The sequence below is a fragment of the Dicentrarchus labrax genome, unplaced genomic scaffold (genome assembly GCF_905237075.1).
Source record: "Dicentrarchus labrax unplaced genomic scaffold, dlabrax2021, whole genome shotgun sequence".
Taxonomy (NCBI): domain Eukaryota; kingdom Metazoa; phylum Chordata; class Actinopteri; family Moronidae; genus Dicentrarchus; species Dicentrarchus labrax.
The window spans coordinates 10,821,057-10,835,402 of NW_026136716.1; positions in this window are offsets into that span (position 1 = coordinate 10,821,057).

Here is a 14,346-nt window from a genome sequence, read left to right on the forward strand (position 1 = left end):
GTGTAGTTGCTGATTGCAGCTCCCTCATTTCACAACGCGGAACGGAAAACGCAATGATTCTCATTATCATAACTATCATTATACACTAATTAAACCTGATTATATTCAATTTCTGCCAATAGATCTTCGTAAATGTTACACACTGGATCACAAAGGTGACCATAATACATTCTTTGTTGTCATGCCAACATTATGGAAAATGTATATTCTTTGAGGATGTCTAGAGATTGATTTGATTTGATTCTATCATAAACTCTATACACGTTATCCAACATTTGGGTGACTTGAAAAGACGAAAGAAAACCATCTTCAAATATCAATATCATTATAAATTTCTATGGTCAAATTATCATAACAACAAAGACTATGCCTACCATTGTTCCTCTGCTGGTCTCCAAGATGGATGGATGGATTTATGCATTATCTAGATTAGATTTTTTTTTTAGTTGAAACCATTCAGAGGCAAAGTCAGTGGGCCCATTTACACACATTATTCTGAAACATAATGAAAAAAATTAAAAATAGACAGTGACGCCTGTGAGTGAGCTGTTGTGTAAGCCTCCATGAAGCCAGTTTGGGTACATTTGTTGATTAAAATAACGGCACTTCTGTTCAAACAGGTGACATCTAAAAAGGGTGGCTGAGTCGTGAAATAACCACCGACTCGGAGGCTGAGCATTACAGTCCCCGCTCAGGACACCATGGCTCACACTCTTTGCAATCACATTAAATCTTTCATTTCATATTTTGGCACTGAAAGCTGAAGCTCTTAATTGTATATTACATTGCAGCTGGCATCCCTCTCTCCTCATCTCAGTTCCTAACTGTGTATTGCGTGCGTAGCAAGGAAACCCGAAAACACCAATATTTCATTCATTTATCTGTAATTGACGCTTGACATTTTCATGCACCGGCACCAAGTTTTGCAGCCCTTGAAAGACAAACTTGCATGTCACCTTAAAACATCCTCATATGGAGATGCAGCTTTCTGTAGAGCCTAAATAATATGAAAATGGTCTTATTAAAATAATCCTATGCATAACCTTGCAGTGTCTCATTATCTTGACACAAGAGGGAATGGGGCTTGTCACTGCATTCCATATTTTATCTATGATTTAGCACAAAGCTGCCCCGAAGTCACAGTGACTGATCCATACCTGTAGCTCTTGTTATGTACAATAAACTTTAAATTTATGTAATTCTCTGTGTGCCTTTTTGATGAACTGCAAAGTCCTTGAGAGCGACATGACAGAGAAAAGAAATCAAGTAGAAACTAAGCTTGTTTTTGGCATGTTCTGAACTGCACTTGAAAACAGCCATTAAGGGTGAATCTCCCTTTCCTCAAAGCCATTACCCACAGGCAGCTTTTCAATCCGAGCAATATCGTGGTCATTGGGATGTAATGCTGGCCGTTCTTATGAGCTCATCCATCACATTTGTCCACGATCAAACTGCTTAAGGAGCATTTTGCTCACGAGCTAAATGTTCATTTCAAGTTTGCTGGTTTCTTGATGAGTTAGCCTAAGCCACGCCAGTCTAAATCCTCTAATCGTTTCATCTAGCTTTAGATTTAGTATACTTTTTGGTTTTTAAGTTAACTCAACTCCATATGTTGAGTTAAATAACATTCTTGTAGCTAGGTGTGTGCTACCATAATAGCTATTCTGGGTTTTTTTTAACAGTAAACTAACTTTTGTGAGGTTATTTTTGTAAAATAAAACTCACAAAAGTAAAGTCTACCTTAAACTGCATAGCTTTTGTATTGAATTAGCATTGACTTAGCATGTTTAGATTAATAGCATTCTGTTGGCTAGCAAAGCTGCAAGTTGCCTAACCTTTACCTTTATTTTATTCTTTTAAATACTCAAACATAAAGATTGATGAGCTGTCTTGTTAGCATACTGTTGAAATCTGCTCTGTATGTTGAGATTAATAGCATTGCTAATAGCTATGTTGATGCTAGTATAACAGTCCAGTTTTCTGTAGTAAGCTTTACTTTTACGTTGGTGTTATTTATGTCAAATACAATTCCCAAAAGTAAAGTAAAGATGGATGAGTGGCCGTGCTAACATTCCCTTACTTTTGTGAAATAAAGCACTATGGCAAATTCAACAGCTGTCGCTAGCATAGGCTACACCTAGCTCTGAAAATGCTATTTACACCCACTTGTCTTTGTTGAGATTCCTTTAAGCTAGCATAACACTGTCTCAGTTAGCCAACATCTGTGGGTTTTATTTTTGTGAAATAGGACTACAAAACCACCCAGAGCATCACTGACATTTTAGACAGTTATTTTCATACTTTTCCCACCCCTGGGTGACTCAGTATGAGGCCTCCCTTTAGGGCAACTGTCTTTCATTTGCTCCAAAATGGCAGCCACCGCTGTCATTTGAGCCACACCTGTGAAAAATCGACACCTTTTACATCACCCTTTAAAGTGCACTGTTTCCAACCGCGGTATGCTGTCACGCCCAATCAAAACGCCTCAAATATATTTAGCTCTTATTGTTGGTGTTTGTGATTCTAGGTCACTGAATCTATTCACTTAAATCCGCCAGTGAACTCAACCAGTTTAAAGCACAAGGCCTCACGCCTCTTTTTTTCTTGAGAGCGAGGCTCATCTTTTTTTGGAGGCGAACGAGGTGAGCGCCTCCAAAAAATACATAATGCCGAGGAGCTGGAGCAACATTAAATAAAAGTGAGACAGCAATAAAAGGTCATCCTCTCATTGATGTCCTCAGGTCTTGGCACCCCTGCGACGCATTTAAAAAAAAAACACAGCCACATGCCTTTGGGTGTGTAACAAAAACAGCAAGACAAAAGAGAAGGTGCTCAGAAAAAAAAAAATCAGAAAAGTAGCCTCTGGGTTTATGAGTTCACACTCTCACAGTGATTGACAGCAAAGAACTAAGAGGACATAGTTTAAATGCCTGAGCGATTTCCGTGTCTTAATGCTCAAAGCCAAAACAAGCTGGAACCAAATAAGAGGGACTGACGGAGACCTGGAGAACACGCGGCGCAGTCACATCCGTATTATCTCCTGGAGGATTTGGGGACCTGTTCTGCTACACAAGCCCTGGTGTATCAAAGAGATTCGATCTTGGGAGATTTACTCCTCTCGTCTTCTACTTTTTTTTCGAGTGGCGACGCGTGCCGCATAATCAGATTCCGGCTAAGTTGGAGGAGGCTGCGGCTTGTTAGTGTAGGTGCAGATAGGCGGCTAAAAATAGCCCCCGGAGGGATGATGGAGCAAAAGAAATGAATGTGAGAACGCTTGTAACTGGAAGAGCACGGGACATACAGCCGGCATGAGGCGGGAAAGAGAGAGGCTGTGTGGGAGTGGAAAAAGAAGCGGTGACGGGGGGGAGAGAGAGAGAGAGAGAGTGCAGGATTGAGAGTGTGTGACTGAAAAGACGGAGAGAGTGAGAGGTGAGGAGAATTGGGGAGACTCCAGCAGAGGATGGGTGGGGGGGGGGAGGCCAAACTCCAGGGGCTCGCTGCCTCTTTTCACCAAACTGACAGCAGGCCCGAGCTCCCGCTGAGAAGAAGTGTGTGTGTATCTAGTTACACAAATCCCCTTATGCTTGTGCACCTTTTTTTTATATATATATACGTGTGTGTGTGTGTGTGTGTGTGTGTGTGTGTGGGAAAGGGACTCCTGCTGAAGAGTGTGACCTAGCTCGCAGCAGATATGACTACAGCAGGAGCCCACTAGCGCCAGGGTGGATGACAATGCAGAGTCAAAAGCCCGAACAGTGTCATGTTCACCCCTTGAACACATCATATATCCCACTATGAAAAAAAATTAAATAAATAAATAAATAAAAATGCTCCCAGGGATTTGGGGATGATTCACCATGTCGGTTAGGCTTACATTTTGTCTGTGTGCCACGTCGGGGAGGGCGAGGGTCCGCACGCAACGTGTGCAAAGTTCACACGTCTCCGATCGTTCGCGTAGAGGCGGGAGTTCAGCGTTCACGCCGAATATCGATCGGGACCGCACGCAGTGGTAGTCCAGTTTAAGTGGAAATACATAATTGTGACGATGCGTGGCCGCCCCCCCGGCGCGTGTGTGTGTGTGTGTGTGTGTGTGTGTTTGTGAATGTGGGAGTGTGTGGTGTTGTCATCAGGAGCAAATTAGCCTGGGCTGTGAGACTGGCGGTGGGTGGTATTGAAAAAGCACATGCTGGCTTCAATAGGGATGGAAATGGCAAACTCTTGGGGGTGGGTTGGGGAGGGGGGGATTGGGATACACACACACACACACACACACACACACACAGATACAAACACACAAACCTGCATCCCTGCTTCCACTCTATGCAGCCATGTGTACTGGGCCGTGTAGCATCAAGTCCTAGCAATCATTCCGAAACAAGCTGGGACTCGTGTGTGTGTGTGTGTGTGTGTGTGTGTGTGTGTGTGTGTGTGTGTGTGGTTTCATACGTGCATTGTGTGGTATGCAAATACACAGTATGCATGTGGCTCTCACTTTCAGCTGAGCAACAACAACATAAACGAAACCAATGACCCCCCACTCGCCTTCTTGATTGGGTGTGTGTGTGTGTGTGTGTGTGTGTGTGTGTGTGTGTCCTCGCCATCCTGAGCCGCCATCACTTACCGCGCTCTCCTGAAAGAAAGCTGACGTTTATTACAGGTGTAGCTACGACAATCACTGCTATATAAAACTGTCCTTGATTACATCCTGAACCCCCTCCCCCTACACCCCCCCGGAGGATTGAAGATATAAATGAAAAACATACAGTATGTGTGTGTGTGTGTGTGTGTGTTCTTGTCAAACAAACTATCCAAATGGAACAACTTGCGCAGTCATATTCTCTGTAGTTCTCTTTAAAACTGATGCTAATTAGGGATTTTTTTTTGTGTGTGCACCGGCTGTAACATGGATTTTAAAACCACAGTAGGAATAAATATTTAATATGTCCCAGATCTTTGAAAAAGAAAAAAAAGGCACAAAAAAAAAAAGTGTCTATGTGCCTGTTCTGTGTGGAGGAATATATATAAATAAATGTGTGTGTGTTTAATTTTGCCTTCTCTCTCAACTCTTGCAGCCTCTATACAGCACAGGCCTATGGGTGAATAATGACTTAATTGTTTTGACGTCCAACGTCGAGAATACAACAACAGGAACACACGAGGCCCAGAGCCACGGATGCTCAGTTAGTGTGAATTTAGAGTTAGATAAAGTTAAAAAATAAAATAAATAAAAAAAAACAGGCAAAATCTGCTAGATTTGCACTTTCTTAAGTTTGAGGACTGAAAGCGGTTCAAGTTCATTTCGCCTTCGACATCAGCGGTTCCGGCAGACAGCGCGGAGTGTATTACTGTAGAGATACAAAAACTAAATGAACCTCACAGGTACATGTTCACAATTTTATGTTCCATCATTTTTAAATGTGCATTCTACATAAATGAATGCCCAACGACAATAATTTCCTTTTTTCTTTGAGAGCAATCTGTTTGTCTTAAATCCACGAGATTAAGGAACCGGACGTAATTCCAAATAAGAGGCTTCAAAAAATCCACATAAGGGACTTCAGGGACTTAGTGATCGCACCAGGGGATGGTCCTCCTTTAAGCCCCCGAACACACAGTGGAAGTGGGTCTCTAGGACTGAGAAGAGAAAAATAAGGGTGGGGAGGGTGACCTACAGTGTGAGTCACATGTGGTTTAAGATGGAGTTTTAGGACAGATCTGTTGATCTGTGCCAGAAATCTTTAATGAGGTCTTCCGAAAACATAAACATTTACCGGATAATGATTCTAGCAGAAGCTTTGTTCCACCGCACCGAAGGTTTTCGTTGTTATCTTGTACTTTATCGATCATTTTGCAGTTGGTTTAACACCTGTATTTACTGTACTTTGCTAAATGTAATGGAGTTTTAAGAGTTTTAAATCAACATGGAAGGTCCCAAGCCCATTGGGGGGGGTTGTGTTGTAGCCTGTTCCCTTATCAGATAGTGTCTCGGGTTATGGTTATGTATTGCAGAATGAGATAAGCGGGAACACATAACAACGGGAAAACACACTTTGACATAACAGGGGGCTCCAAAGAGACCACAACTAAGCATACGCACAAAAAAAATCTGTACTTCGCCCGTTAGTGTTAAATACTGCAACATCTGGGACTTTGAGTGAAATGTGTGAACAACTGGATGGATTGCCAGAAAGTTTTGTACAGATGCCCCCCCCCCAGGATGAGCTGTAATCACTTTTGGTGATCTGTTCATTTTTCATCCAGTGCCACCATCAGAGCATGAATATGTCTAAGTATAAGCTCACAGAGCCATGCTGGCCTAGCTCTAGACCCTTATTCTCTATGACATTTGTATCAATAACACAGCACAGAGCTATGTATATGAGTGTATAGAGCTAAGGTGAGAGGTGAAAGAGGTCAAAACTCCAGCAGCAGCACATGACTCCGACTACAAGCCGATAAAGTTGTTCTTTATGTTAAAAGTTTTGTGGAGTTTTGACCTTTTCAGACTTCTTTTCCCCTTTCTTTCCTGTGTCCACGCTCCAAAAACCAGGGCTGGCCCAAGCCTTTTGGAGGGCCCCAAAAGGCCACCCACCCATATAAAGAAGTAAACTAAAATAAGAAGTATATTGTCCACACAATCTTTTAGATAAATACTCACGTTTGTTTGGGGGCAAAATCATGTCAACATCATTTAGATTTACTAATTTGGGATCCCTTTAGTGGAATCTTTGCTTGTTTACGCCTCAGGCTGCTCTTCAGACAGAAGAGTGAGTCAGTCAGATGTACAGTACTGCTTTTTAGGGCTGACAAATGTCACCATGTTGGAATGTCTAACTGTCTGGCCTGTCCAAACACGTATGTATGACATTTGGGTTTATTATCTGGTATTCTGTGAAATGTCTGCTTTTGGCTGAAATCTTGAAAAAAAAAAAAAAAAAAAAGAGGGAGCTCTTTGACGCCTGTAGTTTGTAAAAATGAATCTGCCAAAACACTTTTGACTTTGTAACTTTCTGACCCGACCTTTTCTACATTTTGAGGAACTCATCATCAGTTTTTTTAAAAACCGAGATAACTTCAGCATCGCAGTAACCGCTTGACCTCCAAAATCCACACAGAAATCTCCCAGATTTAACCCTCCTAACATTTAAACTCATTTTTGGAATCCTTGCTTAACCTCCCTCTCGCATAAATAAACCACCATTGCGTCCATTTCTTTCTCTTTTTTTTTTTTTTTGCACTGCCTCAAGCTAAACACCCCATTTTACTAATGACATGACATGTAAGTACAACTTAAAGCCCTTAAGGATTCTTGTCATAAAGAATCTCTCGCATATACGTCACATTTATGTCACCATGCACTTGCCCTTTGGAGTCACTTCATTTCAGCTCCAAGATGGAGTATTATAGAAATGCAGAAATGCCTAGAAGTTCATGACTTATGTGTAACTTACGGACATGAATTTATTATGATGGCTGGGTTGTAGAGAGGCACAAGCAGCTCGCGGTGGCGTGTTTAATCATACATGCAACGTATTGTACAGGGCCTTGGTCTTTTCACACATTTTGTTCTGTATTTACACCCGTTTTGTTTATTCGCCAACATCCCAACAAATGAGTGCATTTCTAGATGGATTTTTTTTTACTCATTTGTTTCTTGCCACATTCCCCTTTTGATCACTGGCTGTCCTACTGCATCCCTCTGATCTCTGATTTTTTTTTCAAAGGAACAGAGGAGAGAAATCTCAATCTGTTTCCTGCAGATACCTTTGCATTTGCAATTTTAGTAAAGAAATTGAGTCACTTCTGAAGTGATGGGGTCTTGCAAAACACTGGATAAAAGAGTTTTAGTGACTGAATCTGCATCTGTTTCATGGTGGATTTACTTTTCTTCCCTACTGCCGGTCTCTACGAAGAGGGAGTAAGTGGCATTGTGCGACGCATGCACTTAAGAATGAGGCAAACAGAGGAAAACAGAATAAGAGATATATGAAACAGGCGTACGTCTCTTTCTGTGCTTTTGCTTGACAGCTTTGAGGGAGAAGAACAAGCTAGCTGGGATCCGCTGCAGTGCTAGTACTGATGTTGGCACACTATGAAACATTTAATTGCACCATCATTCAGCGGAGGAAGGAACGGATGGCTTCTGCTGCTCTGTCTGCACGTCTTCTCGAGCCATGAAAGCCCATCAGTGATCCTGTTCAATGCTCCAAGTGGGCCGGGCCAGGCACTTTTCGAAATGGGTCATTAGCTTGTAATATTATTAGAAACACTTTGGGCTACCATCTCATATTTCTGCAGTTTGATCACATGAGGAAATTTGTTCAGATGTAGAAGGCACAAGTGTGACTTGTGACTCTCTCTCTGTCTCTGAGGGAGTTGCTCTCTCTCCCTTTTTCCCTACTCATCGCAGACGTTCATGTCACGGCCGACCCCGCTTCATGCTCGACAAGCTCCCCCAGTGTTTCCAAGACATAACAAAGAGTATTCTCTTATGGGACATGCATACATGCTGCATACCTATTACATTTGCATGAATGGGCTTTTCCCTCGCCTGTAAAATTCACTGAATCCATAGAGAGGGAATAAGGCACTTCTGGGATGAGGTTCATTGAGCTTTTTTTATTTATTTATTGTTCTCATGGTACTTTAATATATGAACAAGGGCAAGGTCATATGTAGGCCCTCACATGGGTTACATCTGAACCGTGCTCAGTTCATGATCTGCTTGGGGCAATTTGTCAACCGGGCAGAATAGGAACGTAATGGTGAACAATGTGTACGTATCCATTCAGCTGAACGTCGCCATTCTTGATTTAAATGGGACGCATGTGACGTCGCTGTAGGCGGAAATTAGCCACTCAGGGGGTGGACGGCCGGGGCAACACAAGCATTCGGCATCCACCATTGATGTTCTCGCATGGGGATGAAAAAAAACATACGCAAAAATAGTAAAGAGATGTTGTTCAATCGACTGCACAAACAGACTGAGAAAAATTCAGTCTTACCTTCTCAGGCATATCTTTTTACAAACTGCCTAAGGGTCAAAGGAATGAATAGATATGATATTATCTATGGGTGGTGCAACGTTAAAGGCTCTGAAAAAATATTTTCTCAATCAGCTTCTTACTTTGAGCAGTGAGGCAGATAGATGAACAGAAAATTATCCGCCACAATTATGATTGTTGGTTGTGTTACATTAGATATTTCTGATTACTTACTCACTAGTCTGAAATGGGCGGAACTGGAAAAATATGATGTCATGTACTTTCATGCACGAATCAATTCTGTTTTGTTGTTGTTATTTTTTTTCCTTTATGTAAACACCCCTTTAGATTTTCATGAAATAAAAAAAAAGTTTTCTGCAATAGCTATTTAATGTGTTACATTCAGTAATGACCTCTCCACATATTCATTGGTAATGGCGGAGTCCGCCATTCACGCACAGAGATTGAATTGCCTTCACACTTATGCATGCATATAATCCTGCGTTACTGTTACTGCTAATGCAAACCAACATTTCTTACCTTGGCTACTTTAAAAGCATTCAACTCTTGAAACACAAGGTGGCTTTTATTTTGAAACAGTCAAAGGAAACTCAATGTATTTATCACAGGGATTAGCATTAACCTCAATTGTTGATCAGAAATGCCTCTGCAAAAGAAGAAAACTGTCATTTTTGAGTGTTATTGCAGGGAGTACTTATTTAGTCATGGATGTTTATTGTTAGAGAGAAAAACATTGGATTTTTTAAATGAAAAATGTAATAGAATCAAAATACATTATAATCATCCACAGACAATTCTTTGAAGTCATCATGATTTTAATCAAACTGACAAATCCTGTCTCAACAGAGGACTTGGCATCTGCTGTGCCTTCAGTGTCAACATTATTATCTGGATGTTGAGCCACATTTACCTCATATGTGCCAGGAAACTCAATTTCTGGCTTCATTTAAATGTCTAGACATCAGACAGGTCATGTCAAATTCTTTTACATTTTTGAATGTGTGCGTTTTCCACTCAATGTCACACTTTTGCACATTCATATCAACCAGAATAGGTATACCTAGCCGCTCGTTGGTGGTGATGTGAAAACGACGTCAAAGCATTACTCTATTGAGTCTCAAAACTTTAAAAAATCTATCACTTACTTCCCCAACATGATCAATAAGGACTTAATAAGGTTAATAAAAGTGGATATAATGGCCTCTCTTTGATTGCACTGTACTTTATGAAAGGGAAAACTGTTCCACAATTGATTTAAAATAAAAGGGTAGTAAAAGAAAAGAACAAATCAATACTATTCATAAAACACAATATGCTCCTGTACGCCAACATTAACCATCAATTGGTTATAATCTCACTCACACTTACTCCCCATCCATTTTCACTGAATTTTACTGTATCTGTGATACCTGATGGAATGCTGCACACACTCCATTAAAGGGAGAAATCCTCGCTTAGATACTTTCAGTGTTATATATCATCAATCTGGGATGTTCAACACATTCCAGGAGCTATTTTGTGATGAAGTGCTGTAATTTACTTTTTTCCTGGCGCCCACTTTCTCTCAATATACCTTATTTATTTGTAGTCCAGTGACTTTCTACATTTCCAAGAATGCCAGACAACATCCCTGAACGTCCATCCGTGACACATGCATGCAGTGAAATGAATATCAGTAGCTTTTTGACAAGTTTGTAAGACTTTTCCAGAAGAAATTAAACACTTCAAACTCCAAGTCTTTCAAGGCTGCAATGCATTCTGGTCTATTGAGGCTATAGGTGGTGAAGAAAATAGTGTTTCCAATGCAAAATGGTGGCATTGGAAAGAAAGTGACAGCCACAGCACTGAAAACACCTCAGTGTAAAGCTACAATATCTACAATAAACAAACAGACCAGGACATATCAAAAATATATTGTCAGAGGATGGTTTTTATGGATTTTCCCTTTCATAGAACACTTTTTATCCCCTATACCTGAGAGGCTGCTCTCAGAACAAAACGATTCAATGCAGTACATCCCATGACTAAATGCTTCTGATGTTCAGATGCAAAATTGGGTCACCGGCTTGCTGTTTAAACTGTGTGCCAGGCGAACAACAGGATAGGGGTTCAATGTCCATGGCTTCATAGCAAGCTGCTCCGCTTGGCAGCCAGCATCATAAGATCGGCCCCAGGGTAAAAGCTCAGTAACAGACTACAGTCAGGAAGTAGGGGAGTGCTGACAGACAAAGTCACCCCCTCATAATGGCGCTTCATTCATGGTCGGGGCTTCCGAGTACACGGCACAGTGTGTGGACACTTGATATGGATTAATGTCTCTTTGCTGCCTTGAATCCTTTTATTTTTTTTATTCACTTGGATTCTTCTTTAGGGCTTTAAGTAGGTATTTGGTGTCCAATGGTGTCCAATGGTGTCTATTGAATATATTAGAAAACACCACTGGCAGCCATTACAGCATCAATTGACATTTTAATAGACCTGCTCAATCTTCCATACCACTTTACATAAACATGTGTATTTCATGCACGTCTGCCTTGCGTTGCCCCAATGCATGCCGAGAAAGGCGCCAGCCCCCCTTCGTGACCCTTGTTTAAAAAAAAATGGGTATAGAAAATGGATGGTTGGAAGGATTGATGGATGTGCGTTTCATTCTAAATCATATCCCATCAATTAGACTGACCACAGGTGGACTCAGGTGATAGAGATGTCTAGGGGAGAATTTTAATGCACCTCAAGTTAAATGGAAGAAGAAGTAAAGCTGAATCAATGCTTCTTTAATACACTTTGAACTAAAAGTGAACACTGCAACCTTCATGAAGGTAAGAGTTATTGCTGGACTGTTGTATTAGACTTAGATTAGACATGTTTGAAATAAATTGAAGTAAGATTCATTGGATTCACTTCAAAAACAACAATTTATTTGAGTCACAGAGAGTAAATAAATAGAATTCCAGCGTCATTGGAGTAAAGAAGGCCTAATTAAACTAAATTGTAAGTGTATTAAGAAAACCTTATCATTAAGTATCTGCTAATAACAGTCATGTCAGATCTTATTGAGTATGCAAAAATGGTTTTATAATCTCTTCTGTGATACTGCTTGTTTTAAGTTTAAGTAAAAATATCTCAGCTTGAATTGCATTGTAGGAAATGTAGGATCTAGCATTTCTGGAGCTTGACTCTTTTATTAAAACACTAAAAATTCAAAATATATAAACTCCTGCTTCGTTTTTGACATTTACATTCCGAACACCTCCTCCACCCCTGAGGAAGAGTAGCTAATTTCAACTTAAGAACTACATCATTTCACCTCTCGCGTGTAGTGAACCCCCCTTTTGGTCCTGCAGCAATTATATCCAACGGCGCGATTGTTCTGCATTTCTGCCACTCACTGTTCATTAAATGTCAGGGTGGAATTAAAGGCAAAGAAAGAGGCGCAGCCTGAATAATATAATCTGCGAGGCGTTAATTGACTGCAGCTTTCTACAAAAGAACCTGGTGAAAACCTCTTGGATGCAAAAGTGGGATCGATAATGTTGCCCAGCAGAGATGTTCTGTTGTGGTGCTCTCAGAGATGAATATTAACGACCTGTGGTTGGAGGATGTAACAGATAGACCATTTTATAAAATAATAACAACAGGGTGAGATGATATAGATTTTTCAGGCCACTCTTTGAAAGCATTTCACTAATAAAGCTAATATATCATCTGCAGTACAAATGACACACTGGACGCTCCAATAAGTCCACTTTTGCCTGCATTAATGGAGGCAACGCAAATACTATTATTGCAATAATATGCAGTGTTATTTGGGGTATCAAAAGCATTATTTGCTGCTGTTTTTGTGTGCTCATGTGTTAAAAAAAAAAAAAACAACAACCTTGCTGTAAAGTCTATGTAATTATATTTCAGGTCACAACACATGATGAGGATCGTGCACAAAACAAACAGCAAATGAATTGTAAATAGTCACAGTTGGTTGCTGGTGTGTTGTTTGAGATCAGGTGTGTCGAATCTAGCCTGTGTGCTTGGTGTGTGTGTGTGTGTGTGTGTAAACAATGTATTTTATGTGCATCTTTAACCATTGGTTACCTTTACACTCAGGCTTATTATGAGTGCTACAATTAGCGCCATAGTTCATGCCGCCACGTAATTGCATTACCCGTGATTACAGAGAAGTCCACGAGTGTGTGGACGGCGGTGTTACTTTGCAGCAGTTGCCTCTAAACATGAACATCCATAGTCATTAGCGCTCCGGTTCCATAGCTTGTACCGAGCAAGAGGTACTTAGCCCTAATGTACCACCATTTCTCATCATTATTGTGCAAATTTATGCAGTAAAGCGCATCAAAAGCTCATCACATCACTTACTCTTATGTGGGGGGGGAAACCTGTGAGGTTAGTCAGAGGTTGCTATCTTGTTATTGTTCTCGAGTTCAACAGAAAGTGTCTGACAGAGGCCATAAGACGTGTAGTGCCGGGGTTGAGAGACTCATCCAAAGTAAAGACCTGAGTAAGATAATTCAGCGTTTTAGAGTGGATTTCTGCCGTTTCTTTGCTTTACAAATATTCAACTAATTCTCAGAGCTAAATCAAATCTACTTGAAATAAGTAGACAAAAGTTTTTGAGGTTTAAGTTACAGGCTGGGTCATCCTGACAGTGAAGTGAATATGAATTACAGGAGACAATTCTCCTTTTCAAATGCTTGCTTGAGGATTAAAGGTTTCTGCCAACACATCAGCTTTCTGACTCATTTTATATACTTCATTACCTGTTCTTTGAGTTGGGGTTGTTTACTTATTAAATGCATTCAGCAGTGTAGCTGTGTTGTAGAATGGGCGCCTTGTTGAGCTTTACTTCATAAGTGTTTGCATTTATTTGGAGTTAGCCCCTAAAGTAAAGAATCTCTCCGAACACAGTTATGCACTTTGCAAATGTCTCACCTTTGGAGAGGCATATTGCTTATGAGTCTCACAGGATCAGGCTGCAGAGGATAATTCATCTTTCTTGCTGTGTGTGTGCGCGCGTGCGTGTGTGTGTGTGTGCGCCGGTCTGTTTGCCTCTGTGAGTGTGCATACCCTTAAATGATGCGTGTCCGCATACAAATCTATAAACATTTATTTATTCATGTTGGTAGGGTTTCTGTATTTGTATGCGAGGTGCTGCACGGGTATGTGTGTGTGTGTGTGTGTGTGTGTGTGTGTGTGTGTGTGCGCGCGCAAGAGTCTTTCAAAAGGCGAGGTTACGTGTGTGTTCTTGCAAAAGGAGCCTCGGATACATCAATTATGATAGAAAATGGAGGAATTAGAGGAGGGTCCACTGTTTCCCCAGAGAGAGGGAGAA